At 35.3% G+C, this 13,046-nt stretch overlaps 1 long non-coding RNA gene across 2 annotated transcripts; it reads left to right on the plus strand.

The window, feature by feature from the left end:
* The first annotated feature begins 11,034 nt into the window (after positions 1–11,034).
* On the plus strand, positions 11,035–11,858 carry LOC149963126 (uncharacterized). Of its 2 annotated transcripts, none has more exons than XR_016480185.1 (3): positions 11,035–11,087; positions 11,575–11,718; positions 11,801–11,858. It is a non-coding gene; the product is annotated as an uncharacterized LOC149963126 (long non-coding RNA). The 2 variants fall into 2 exon arrangements; XR_016480184.1 differs by having other exon boundaries at positions 11,821–11,856.
* The last annotated feature ends 1,188 nt before the right edge of the window (positions 11,859–13,046 follow it).

Here is a 13,046-nt window from a genome sequence, read left to right on the forward strand (position 1 = left end):
ATTTGAGTCTGTCCAATTCTCGAGTTTCAGGCGCTTTGATTACGACATGGCGGCGGTCACTAGCGCATCAGATAGCGGGAACGGTGATCGAAAGGGGAGCCTTTGTGGATCATTTATTTGTTCCCAGTGCCCGTATAAATCGTCCCAGGCGCGCGAAGACATCTCAAAGACCTGGTATGAGATTTTATTGCATAGAGCTACAGATATATCGAGCTCAGACGTAAAACCCGTAGTAACGAAAAGCTCGGATGAAAGTGAATACCGAGGGTTAATTTTCCGCTGCGTCGGGTCAAATTTAGACATTTTAGTCGGCCCAGGAACGTTATCTGCACAGGATCGTTTAGACATGATGCTCGAGAAACGGGTTGTAGTGTACTGACGATGGATGATGGGGATGAATGCCTTATATATAAATAATAATTTGATGACGTAACAAGGATGACGTAATGGGTTGACTCAATGACTCACGCGATTAGTCAAATTTTGCGGTGTTATGTGTATAGCGACGGTCATATTGGTGAACCAACCCTTTTAATTTCTAGAATATAATTAATAGGGACAAGTTAGGGTCAATAGGTCATATTTCAAAGCCTATCACTCCTAGGGCACCGGGTCTTTTCGTGGTGTCGACCCCTTTGATGTTGCTCGCCGACAAACACTTTTCAAACACTTTCGCGCAAAGCTGTCCACCTACGGCATCTGTCAAACACTTTTCATGCGCGTGGTGGTAATAAATGGGTCGACCCTTTCCGCCGACAAACCATTATTTCCAAACACTTTCGCTGTCTTACGGCCCTAGGGGGGGTAAAGGGTAGACAATAGGTCAAATGATTTATCGATAGTTGGAGGATCCCCCCCCCCTTTAGCGTCCCTATTAGGTAGGGGTGGTGGAATCATCTGACATGATGTTATGCAAACAGCCAGTAGCTATAAACCCGAGTAATTGGCCTACTAACCTATAGGTCAATGGGTCCCTCATTATTTCTCAACCACTTGTCAAAGCCCTATCCGTCGCTGTCAAACACTTTTCTCAGCGTGCGAGTGGAATCTTTGGTGGTGTTATGTAATAAATCCAAGTAGTTCAATTGGTCGAGCCTTTTGTGTATCTATTCATAACTATTTTCACCGACAAACACTTTCCCCTTGTAACATTATTTTCAAACACTTTTACTACGAGCAAAGCTATCCGTCTTACGGAATAACCCCCCTAAGGGGCAAAAGGTAGTGAATTGCCCTTAGCCACGTACGTAAAATAGACACAGCGGGTGTCCCCCCTTGCTAGCTAAAAGTGTCGTTTTGGTAAAAAAGAGCCGAGTGTATTATAAAAACGGTTTATTTTTCTACGACATTCTATGATTTGTAGAGACCATGGCGAATAAATTGAAAAAGTGGCCCCCAACTTTTTACATCAGGTGTGGATTCTTAGCGCTAAAATGGTTATAACAAACGAGTGTTCCCACCAAAAATGTTCTTTTGCTCGTAAAATTTATGGAGGCCCATAAACTAGTAGCGGGAATAGAACCTCTTAACTATTTCAGTTTAAACTACGAGGGATTCTCATAGATTTCGGTTTTTACATCCCAAATGGCCCTACGTATGGGGGGGCAAAGTGTGTATTGGGGTATTTTTGGGTATAAAAACCCAGGGATTTGGTCCCTAAGACATCACAACTCTGTTCTTTTTTTGTATCCAACCAAGTCCACTAGAAATCCATCTCCGCTGTTCTCGGATGAGGATGTAGCCATGTAAGTTTTTATCAGTTTTTATATTTTTAGCTCGAGTAACTCTTTTTTTCTTTAAAAGCTGAAGAAATATTAGAAACGACATCAGTGATCAATTAATTGTTTCCGAGTATGACAGACGATTTTTGATATTAAAGAGTCATTTTTCAAAAGTAAGATTGTTTTTGGTTATTTTTTTTAAAGCTACCTTAGAAATCACATTTTTTTTATATATAATTATTTAGTTGTAATGTTAATTCTTAATTACTGGTAGCCTTCACTTATTCCGTAAGACGGATAGCTTTGCTCGTAGTAAAAGTGTTTGAAAATAATGTTACAAGGGGAAAGTGTTTGTCAGTGAAAATAGTTATGAATAGATACACAAAAGGCTCGACCCATTGAACTGCTTGGATTTATTACATAAAACCACCAAAGATTCCACTCGCACGCTGAGAAAAGTGTTTGACAGCGACGGATAGGGCTTTGACAAGTGGTTGAGAAATAATGAGGGACCCATTGACCTATAGGTAAGTAGGCCAATTACTCGGGTTTATAGCTACTGGCTGTTTGCATAACATCATGTCAGATGATTCCACCACCCCTACCTAATAGGGACGCTAAAGGGGGGGGGATCCTCCAACTATCGATAAATCATTTGACCTATTGTCTACCCTTTACCCCCCCTAGGGCCGTAAGACAGCGAAAGTGTTTGGAAATAATGGTTTGTCGGCGGAAAGGGTCGACCCATTTATTACCACCACGCGCATGAAAAGTGTTTGACAGATGCCGTAGGTGGACAGCTTCGCGCGAAAGTGTTTGAAAAGTGTTTGTCGGCGAGCAACATCAAAGGGGTTGACACCACGAAAAGACCCGGTGCCCTAGGGGGGATAGGCTTTGAAATAGGACCTATTGACCCTAACTTGTCCCTATTAATTATATTCTAGAAATTAAAAGGGTTGGTTCACCAATATGACCGTCGCTATACACATAACACCGCAAAATTTGACTAATCGCGTGAGTCATTGAGTCAACCCATTACGTCATCCTTGTTACGTCATCAAATTATTATCTATATATAAGGCATTCATCCCCATCATCCATCGTCAGTACACTACAACCCGTTTCTCGAGCATCATGTCTAAACGATCCTGTGCAGATAACGTTCCTGGACCGACTAAAAAGTCTAAATTTGACCCGACGCAGCGGAAAATTAACCCTCGGTATTCACTTTCATCCGAGCTTTTCGTTACTACGGGTTTTACGTCTGAGCTCGATATATCTGTAGCTCTATGCAATAAAATCTCATACCAGGTCTTTGAGATGTCTTCGCGCGCCTGGGACGATTTATACGGGCACTGGGAACAAATAAATGATCCACAAAGGCTCCCCTTTCGATCACCGTTCCCGCTATCTGATGCGCTAGTGACCGCTGCCATGTCAGACCAAAAAGAATTAACCTTTCAAAGTACGATATCCGAAGCGTCGGTCGTAATCAAAGCGCCTGAAACTCGAGAATTGGACAGACTCAAATATTTCATTAATTCGCACATTCAACTCCTTAAAGTGAACCAAAAACTCTTTGAATTAATGGGTTAAGTTATAACCGATAATTATCGTAAAATTTACGAAATATAAAGTATAAAGAACCAAACAATTTATTTATATCGGTTGAACATGAAAGGTATGATACCGTTGTACGCTACGCGTCCAATTACGTAACAGCATTTAAAATTATTGAAGATTTTAAAGAAACAGTTGCCAACCAAAATATGTTTTGTGTATTTAACTTTTACAAACCATAAATATATTAAAAATAAATTGTTTTATCTTTAAGCGGTTTTTTTTCATCCGCTTAATGTACTGTAACTTTGAATGCCATGTATAAATAAAACCTTATAATTTGTTTACACTCTGCTCTTTTTTTCCAAAACACTTTTAGCGAGGACGCCCGCTATTTTACGCTACCCTTTTACACCCCTTAGGGGCCCATATATAAGATGTAAAGTGTTTGAAAATAATGGGGGAAAGTGTTTGTCGTCGGAAAAGTGTTTGTCGGCGGAAAGTGTTTGTCGGCGAAAACCCATTAAACTATTTATTACCACCTCGAAAGACAGGTGCCCTAGGCCAGACATTCACCATGACGGATAGGTTTTGACGGACCTATTTAACTACTCGGTCTTATAGCTGTTTGCATAACATCGTGTCAGCTGATTCCACACCACCTACCGAATAGCGACACTGAGAGATCATCTAACCTATTGACCTGCCGAAAATGGGGGGTGATGCTTACCACCTAGGTTTTATGAGGGGCCGGGTATCGTAAATCATCTAACCTCTTGACCCAACCTCGTAAATTAGTTTACCTTTTGACCCCGCCGAAAATGTACGCAAAATGGGGGCTATCCGTGTAACCATGGGGGGATTGCTTACCCCCAAAGGGGGACTGTTTCACCACCTGCGGGACCTCATATCGGTATACACACCGACTTATCTCTACTATGTATTTACAGTAAAAAATGAAGACGTTTTAAGGTATTTAAAATACAGGTAGTTCCTGTAGTTATTGTGGTCGAAGTTGAATTGCTACCAAACAGTAATAATCCATAAAAATGCATTATTTGTTGTAAATCAACTAATATGAAGAAAAGATTTTTAGTGACATCTCGTAAAAGCACCAATGGAGTTATTTTTTAATTACCCATCAAATTAAAACAAATTAATGTTTATACATTTAAATGCAAATTCATCGCGTTAGTGTTTGTGGTTTGAACTAAGTTTAATACGTGTCGGGATTTCGAGCCAAGAAGTTGCATTACTATGTTGTGCACGTGTTTATGTCTTTTGCTTTGGACTCTAGTTCTGCTGGAGCTTATTGGTATATATTTAGCAAATGCGTTGAATATTTTTTTTACAATTAAAGTACCTTATTGGTTAAAAATTAATTACGGAAATGTTTAGTGTACATAAAATTATTTTAAAAAAGGGTAGTAAGAACAAATCAAATATATAATATTTCCTGGCTATATTCACGCAGTTTTTAAATGTAAATTCCGTAAAATTTACAGGCGTGTTAGAAATTTTAATTATTATTTCAGTTGTATACAATACAATGATTCTGGTTGAAAATTTTACTATGAGATATTTGTATAAATTACAGGAATCTCAAGTAAAAGATATTTACGAAACATTCTGTAAAAAATACAGAACATTCCTGGCTACTGTGCGTCCAGGAGTTCCATGTAATTTCTACCCAATATTTTTCTCTCAGTGTAGGGTCGCATTGCATGAATGACATGATGACACACTCATCTCATATGCAAAAAACACCTGAAATAATGACTCATGAAGACGCTATCTGACCTGGTTCTAATGATAATTATAATAATTATAATAATGTTTGAAAACGATTTTATAATTAATAATCAAAGTCTTCGATATTCATTACCAAAATAAATAATTGGGTTTTAATGGTAGATTGGGATTGGTGAAATAAATTCGTACTTACGTTGTGTTGACTAAATTGAAAACAACATACGCAAAAAAATAACCAATATTCGAATAATAACTTTTTACGTGATTCGGCAAAAATTGGCGAACAATGAAATCTTCATGTCCCTGTATTTGAAAAAAATCGTATTCTTTAGTACGTTTTTAAATTTCACTATCGAGTAATAGTCATTGCATTTTGGTTTTTGTTTTGTAATTTAAATCAGGTGCGTATTTATTGATTTTAATGGGAAGCACAACTAAAGTGTGCCCCAATGTATCTGCGAGAGTAAATAATTTATTTAATCTTGGATGATATAATTACATTCGCACAATTACGTTTTTCAGAATCACAGTCAAATTAAGAAATGGGTCGTTAATTGATTTAAGGACACAAATACTAATATTTTCATGTTTATGAATTAGGAATTAGGTCAATATATTAAGAGATTACTAGACGTTCCTTTTGAATTGATAAACAAGAGGGAGTCTTTATTAAGTTAGTTTGAACGTCCATAATTCTGATTTCTGCGGATTAACACTTAGTAGCTATTGGAGATAAAAGAAATCTGAAGTCAAAATTGCGTAAATTCTATCTGATATTTGCGCACAAAGAACCTTCTGGAAGTCCAATTACGAAATTTACCACTAATGTTTGAACACAAGTACGGCCCTCTAAGTAAAAACGCAAAAGGACGAGTGCACGTTAAATATTAAAGGTTTGGAAACACCAATTTGTCGCAAGAAATAACTTCTCGATCCCCATTTGACCAAGGACATAACACTGTTGGCGCCGTTCGACACTTTATTAACACGATATATATCACTCTAAGATTTGGACGCCAAAACTTTGATATAAAAGACGCTGTCCAAGCTTTTATCTTACGTGCCACTTCTTTCTAAAAACATCTTTTAGCTACGAAGGCCTCCACACCCATCTTTTCAGTGCAATGATTAAATCGTTCAAGTGGCGTTTTTGTTTATTTCAGAATCTTAAAACGAAACCCCCGGGTTTTCAGAATACACGCGAAAGGCAAATCATTTAATAAACAATAAACCACTCGTGGAACGATGAGAATACCTTTTGAAATTCGTTCATAAACAGCAAACGTTACTTCTAATAAAGGTACAGCAAGCTCGCCGATAATTGATGTATGGGCAAGTTTGTTCTGCCAAATCGACTGAACGAACAAAAGGTTTTATCTCGAAAATCACTAGCCCTACCACATTAGCATTGAGCTGCTACGAAAATTTTAACTTTGAGTTTCATGAACAATAAATTGAACTGTATTGGTCAATTGCCAGGTGTGTAAACTTTCTTGACCTAAATTAGATATTAGGTATTTATCAAATGTATCTTGTTTTAAACCGGACGTCTGCGAAAAGGATGTGAGAACTTCTGATTGTTGTGCTGAGATCTGCGTTTCTTAAAACCGATCGATTTTAAAGCAAATCACTAATTTAAACAATGTCTCATTAATTGAAAAAAGAGATTATTCAGGGACGATATGCAAATGAGTTTGGAGTTTATATTTGTAATTTTCGAAACGATATCTCTTCGTTATTCTTAAACGTTTTTTAAAACACAGTCTTTAACGAAATTAAGGTTGACTTTTAACTAGGTCTTAGCAAATGTAGACAAGGTTATTAAAATCACCGAAATTAGTTTTAAAGTAGTGTGGTGGTTTTTAAAACCCACCTTCTCTAGGAAATTGCTTAACCTTTGAACCTTGTAATTTCGCCCCCCCCCCCCCTCATTTTGATTGCCTTTGTTTTTGTTGTTTAGGTTAACGGCAATAGTTAGTGTAGGGAGCTGTTGGCTCGCGTATCTTGCAGGGCTTGCAGGGCTTGCCACCACCCTCCTACGCATTGTAACCTGGCCACCTGAATTAAAAGGCTTCAAAAGTCGCTCGACTACTTAGGCCTAGGGTGGTGCTGCCTTGGGTAGTAGCCTAGCTGATTATTATTATTATTATTTATCACATAATCTAATCCTCCTAGAAATTTTAATAAAATTACTCTTGCAACCATGTTTAATACAAGTGTATGTTTTGTTAAAGGACAGGAATTCCATCGAAATATCTCAACTTTTTTAGATTAACAATTAAAAAGACCGAAGTTAGTTTTTATTAAAAAAAACTGTTTTTTAAATGAGTACCTCTAAAACAGGTCTCAAAAATGTTTTAAGGATTACAGTTTAAAGATTTGGTTCACAAAACCAAAATTGAGAAAACAAATGAGATTTCACACGAAACCTATTTTCCAGTCCTCCCAAGTTCAATTCACAACGTGTAAGCCCCTTTTTCGGGTTTAATAATCGTAGTTACCATTAAAATTAGTTGATTTTTGATATTATAGCATCAATGATTTTATTTGTGAATAAAATTTTTTATTTCAAATTATTCCTTTGATAAATATCTAAAATATCAAATGTTGCAATTTTTAACTTTAAGTGTTTTACTTTTTCATAAACAATTCGGTGTGATAGAAGCATTCCCGAACCCACCTTAAGACGTCAATTTTGGTTTCTGTTATGTTCCTTTGACTTACGCAGACCAGTAGCGGCGCCAGGATTATTGGGGAGGTAGGCCAACTATTCGGAGGCACCACCAAAATTATGGAGGCCCCCCCCCCACAATTTTTTCTAATCCGTCCACGTAGATTATTTGATTTTTTAAAGCTAGTGGTGAAATGTTTCGGTAAAATGGGTACGCGACGAATAAATAAGAATTCATTATGAATTTAAACATTACTAAAAACAGAGTGTTTGTTTATCCTTTTTTGTGTACCGATAACCCTTAACAATGAGTCTATAAATTTACATGTACATCCCTTACATCAGAACTTACAACTTTACGAAAATGAATGTACGTAGGTACCCTAAGTAAAGTAAGTTTAAGAACCATTTATTTGTAAAGATAAAATTAAAGATATTTGGATATAGTAGCGCTCGCGGAAAATTAAAACTAAAAAAAACTACTGTCAAAGAAAAGTTACTCGTACCTTTTGAAAGGAATAAAAACAGCAGTGTCGTTAAGCGAATCACTCGCATTGAATATTGGAAAATTAATAAATAAATAAATTATTTCACAAACAAGTTACAGAATTTCTGGATTTTAAATAATTTTGATGCCCATAAATACAATTTTGGAGGCCCCTTAAGACGACTTTTGGAGGCCCCTACCAAAATTTCAAGTAGGCCCAGGCCCACCCGGCCTGTTGCTGGCGCCGCTACTGCCGGTCGGAGGGCTGAGCCCAAAACCCAATGGAGAGACCCTCCATTTCTTTTAAACAAAAGGGGAAATTCTTTTAGTTCCAATTCATGAGGGGTCCAGTGCATTTCTATTTAGTTAAATCGTAAGAAGTTATAATTCATAAGTGCAATCTGAAATAACATTGAAGCCAATAGCCTAGAAAATAGAGTTTTCCGAACAAACGCATCACCTTTACGGCTGTCCGGTTTTAAAAACCAATAATTTTGTTTTCTCGCTTCTTACTTTGTCACAAATCCGTTAAACGGCGTAAGAATTGTAATCTGATAAGTGTTTAGCACAATGGAGTATTCACAATGTATAAATTATATGTGTTAAAATTGCGGCAGATAAATGTTTCATACATATTTGTTATAAAGGCCAGCAAACTAAAATTTTCCCAAATTTCTTTGTTTTCCGAACCGAAACTTTCTAAAATAATTATACGAAATAAATTCAGACCACATGAGCTCACTAGTTTGCTTCGTCTCTTCCCCGACCCTGACTACATTGAAACCCTTAATAACTAAATGAGTCTTAGTACATCAACAAAGTTTTCCGTGCTCTCACTTTGAATTATTGGTTTGCTTAAATAAATTCCTTATATAAAAATACCTCTCAATAATTTAAAAAAATTAATAACAAACTTTGCGCACTTTAAAATTTAAAATACATTTATTAATTATTTACCGTTTTCCAAATATGAAAAATACATACCGGATCTGATGATAGTCTTAAAACGTGTTGTGTGATGTTTTCGGTCATTTTGAAGGTTCTTTACAAGTCATCATTGACTTAGCCCTATCTAACCCCAAGTCTTTGTAAAATAGAAACTAATAAATTGAAATTGAAATTGAAATTGATAGTTTAGAAAAAGATCTGAAAACTCTGAAAGATACATTAAAGTTATAGTCGAAACTTATCGAACCTGATTGATTAACAAATTTTGACCATAGTTAAGTATTTGAATGACCTTGTTGTTTGATTGGGTTATTATTATATTTTTTATTTAATATTTATGTTAATACAATGTTTCTTACTGTGGGTATTTAGATTGACTTTTTCTTGATTCCTAAGTATTTTAATTAACTTGTTACTTAGTTGGGTTATTATTATATATTTTTCTATTGGTTATTTTTCTTGCTTGTTGATAATGGGGGAGATAATTCATGTATGCGATTTTTTATTTGCATTGATTTTTATCGGTTTCGTTGGGTTGTCGTCATGAGCCCACGCAGTTTTTATTAGTGCTTTCACTTATAGTTTTGGTTTTCCATATAAAAATGATTGTTTAAGACCTATAATAGAATGGGTTGGTTTTTCTCTATAAAATAGTTTCTTGCACGTATATTTTACGTTTCTAATAATTTTAAATGTTGTATTTTATATTTCTCATTTTGTTGCTTTGATAATTTAATAACGTTTTGGGTCTAAAGTTGGTGTTTTGTTCTATTGATATTGGAAATTTGTTTATTGCAATAACATTTGTAATATTTATAATTAAAATAAAAAATTACACCGTGATAACATTTTTTGGGGGACGCTTTTGAAGGCGAAATATCATTGAGTACCGTGTCCAGTAGTTAATAGTTAATACACCAAAGGGCTTGCCCACTTCTTAAAACAAACATTGCAGCATGCTATGATAGTTTTGAACTGCGTGGAGTACCTCAAAATAAAATGTTTCGGATTTTATTTGGTCTGAAAATAATATATTTATATATATCTGTCACAAAATTAACGGTTTCCAAAACTAAACGATTAGGATATCCGTGGATAAAGTTGAGACACGGCCGTCTCGAGATCTGCTTCGCGCTCATAGCGGCCCAGGCGATCGTACGAAAATCGCGTATGGGAAATTAGTTCAAAAACTTCTCACATCGTTTTCTGGCGCTAGTCTAGCCCCCCCCCCTTGAGAAAATTCACAGCCATGTTATCGAATGGGAGGAACGGCGCGGAACTTTGGAATTTCAATTATTATAGCGTAATGTGTAATTTTTTGTAAAATATTTTTTAGTAATATTTAAGTTAATTAATAATAAAAAATTTAAACACCTTTTCAGATTTTTTAACGCAAAGTAAAGTTTTGAAAAACGTTATTGAAATTTGGTCATTCTGGAGCCAGAAGTCACCGTCGACGTTTCTGTATAAAAATGTAAACATAAACACTTGGTTCTCCTTACAGCTGTATTTTTGTTATGTAGTAACTTCCAGAGGCCTGTGTTTTGTATTAATGTTTAAAAACTTAATTGAATTAAAGTAGTAAAATAAATGAATTTTAAAAGAAAACAAATGTGACTTCTCTTGAAGATTATGTAAAAGTTTATTATTAAGGTATTAACTTGTTTTTTTAAGAGCCAAAATAAGTTTAATAATACATAATAGTTAGAATATAGGATGATGTATTATAATGATAATTTATACAGGACTAGTTGGAATATTGTTTAACGTAGTATGATTATTTATTCAAATATTGACTAGTTGAAATATGGGTTAACGTGTGATAATTTATATGTGTTGACTAGGTGGAATATGAGTTAACATATAATGATGATTTATACTGCCATGGATTAACTAACTGTCACTTGGAAGATCTCTATGAATGAAAATAGTGATGGAAACTTGGAAGGTATTTAAATCTGATAAATATAATAAACCAAGGTGGATTTCCCACTGAATGATACACAACTAAACAATAGATAGGAAAAATTTAGAATTTACAACTTGAGTACTTTTTGAGAAAGAGGCTTATGCACAAGTTCTTTCACTTTCTAAAATTTTGCGGACAGAGTTTTGGTAATATTTGTGATAATTAGGGGTACGACCTTTCTACAAATTAAATCAGCAATTATCTGAACATTTATCTGCCTGGTCATGATCTCGTAATTATTTTTTACTCGTTTGTTCATTGTTTTCTTAATGTTGGCTTTGCTTTTTGCTTTTAATTATTCTCATTATTATTACTATTATTATTTTTTTTTGCTTACTTTTATACAATTTTTTATATTCTGTTCATTTTTAATCCTGCGATTCTGTAAGTCTACACATAAGTTGGCCTATGCGGCTTTGTAGATAACCTCTAAATAAATAAATAATGATATAGTGCATCTCTTAAGGATGGATTCCAAACTGAATATAGTGGCTCTTGCATCCAGCATGTCATTCCCTCCAGCCATTTGCCTGAGAATGCTGAAAAACATTTCAATAGCATCGCTCGTTACATTTCTTGTCAAGACAAACTGGAAACCAGATTTAAGGAGGTATGACACGCAAGATATTGTAGACAATGAAGTTATTCTAATAGATTCATATGTTTCCTTTGTCAATATTTTCTTCTCGTAGTCGGTTTGAACTTTTTCTAGATATTGAGGAAAATAATTTTCTAGCAAAGAATGGACACTTGTTCTGATTTTAAAACTAAAGTTTGAGAAATGTGAACTTAATTTAAAGAATAATAAAGCTATTTATTAAATAATATGAATAATATTTTGGTTATTTATTTAAAATTCTGATAAAATAAATGTGAATACTGGTTTAAAAACTTGAAACCTGTGAAAAACAAAATAAACTTTGGTTAGGCTTAGCAATTAACTAATATAACTCAATATAAGCATATTACTTTAATTAAATAAATGTTTTAAATGAAAACTTATTAGATAAAGATCAAATCATAAGTTGTATATCCCAAACTTTCCAGAAGTTTTTGAAAAACAATGCAAAAATGATTAACTAGTTGAATTTACCGCCATAGAAAACTATTAAATATCCCGCTGATTTTTTACATTTAAGGGGGGGCTCGGACAGCGCTCCTAGTGTTAAAAAAAGGTATTCGCGGAAATACATAGGAGAGGAAATCTTTGCCTGGGCCGCTATGAGCGCGAAGCAGATCTCGAGACGGCCGTGGTTGATAACATGCAACTAGATATAGCTAATGTATTAATTAGATAATTAATTCCGTTCAAATGTAGAAACGCGTGTAGTAGAACCACGATTCAGGATAAAAAAAAAACAATACCGCGCCAAGAAGAGGTGGTTGTCCGTGTCGGGCATGGGGCTGACTCGCACTCATTTGTGCAAATGCGCACCTGGCAAAGTCCCCTGCTCAAACATTAAAACCAATTCGCAGCTTCCAGATGAAAAAGTAAATGGACCACCGCTGAAAACCCTCTTGTCCTAAATTTACTTTATATTATTTATTTTTATCTTTCTCCATTTTTCAACAAAAAGTAGACCCTGATTTCCTATAACAGCCGGCTGTGGTTGAAAATTTTAACTGTCTACCTATCGCGGATTCACAAGAGCTTCTAAAACTTCTTCTCGGACTTCTCTTCATAAAAAAACCGAGACAGAGAGGATTATCATGCCTACCTAAAACTATTAACAATAGTGCACTTCAAGCACACGTGCCTCTTGAGTGGCTGCGGGGTTTTTCCTAGAAGCGTCCATTTAGAGACTCAATGTGGAACATTCTTTAGCGAAGTTCTACCCCAAATACCAAATACCTAAATGGACTCTACTATCTTATCTTCCGGGCAAACATAACCACCCGAGTACGAACAAAACTCTTACAGGTCCGTTTCTAACCTGG

Source organism: Leiobunum rupestre, chromosome 1 (genome assembly GCF_980474605.1).
Source record: "Leiobunum rupestre chromosome 1, qqLeiRupe1.1.hap1, whole genome shotgun sequence".
Lineage (NCBI taxonomy): Eukaryota > Metazoa > Arthropoda > Arachnida > Opiliones > Sclerosomatidae > Leiobunum > Leiobunum rupestre.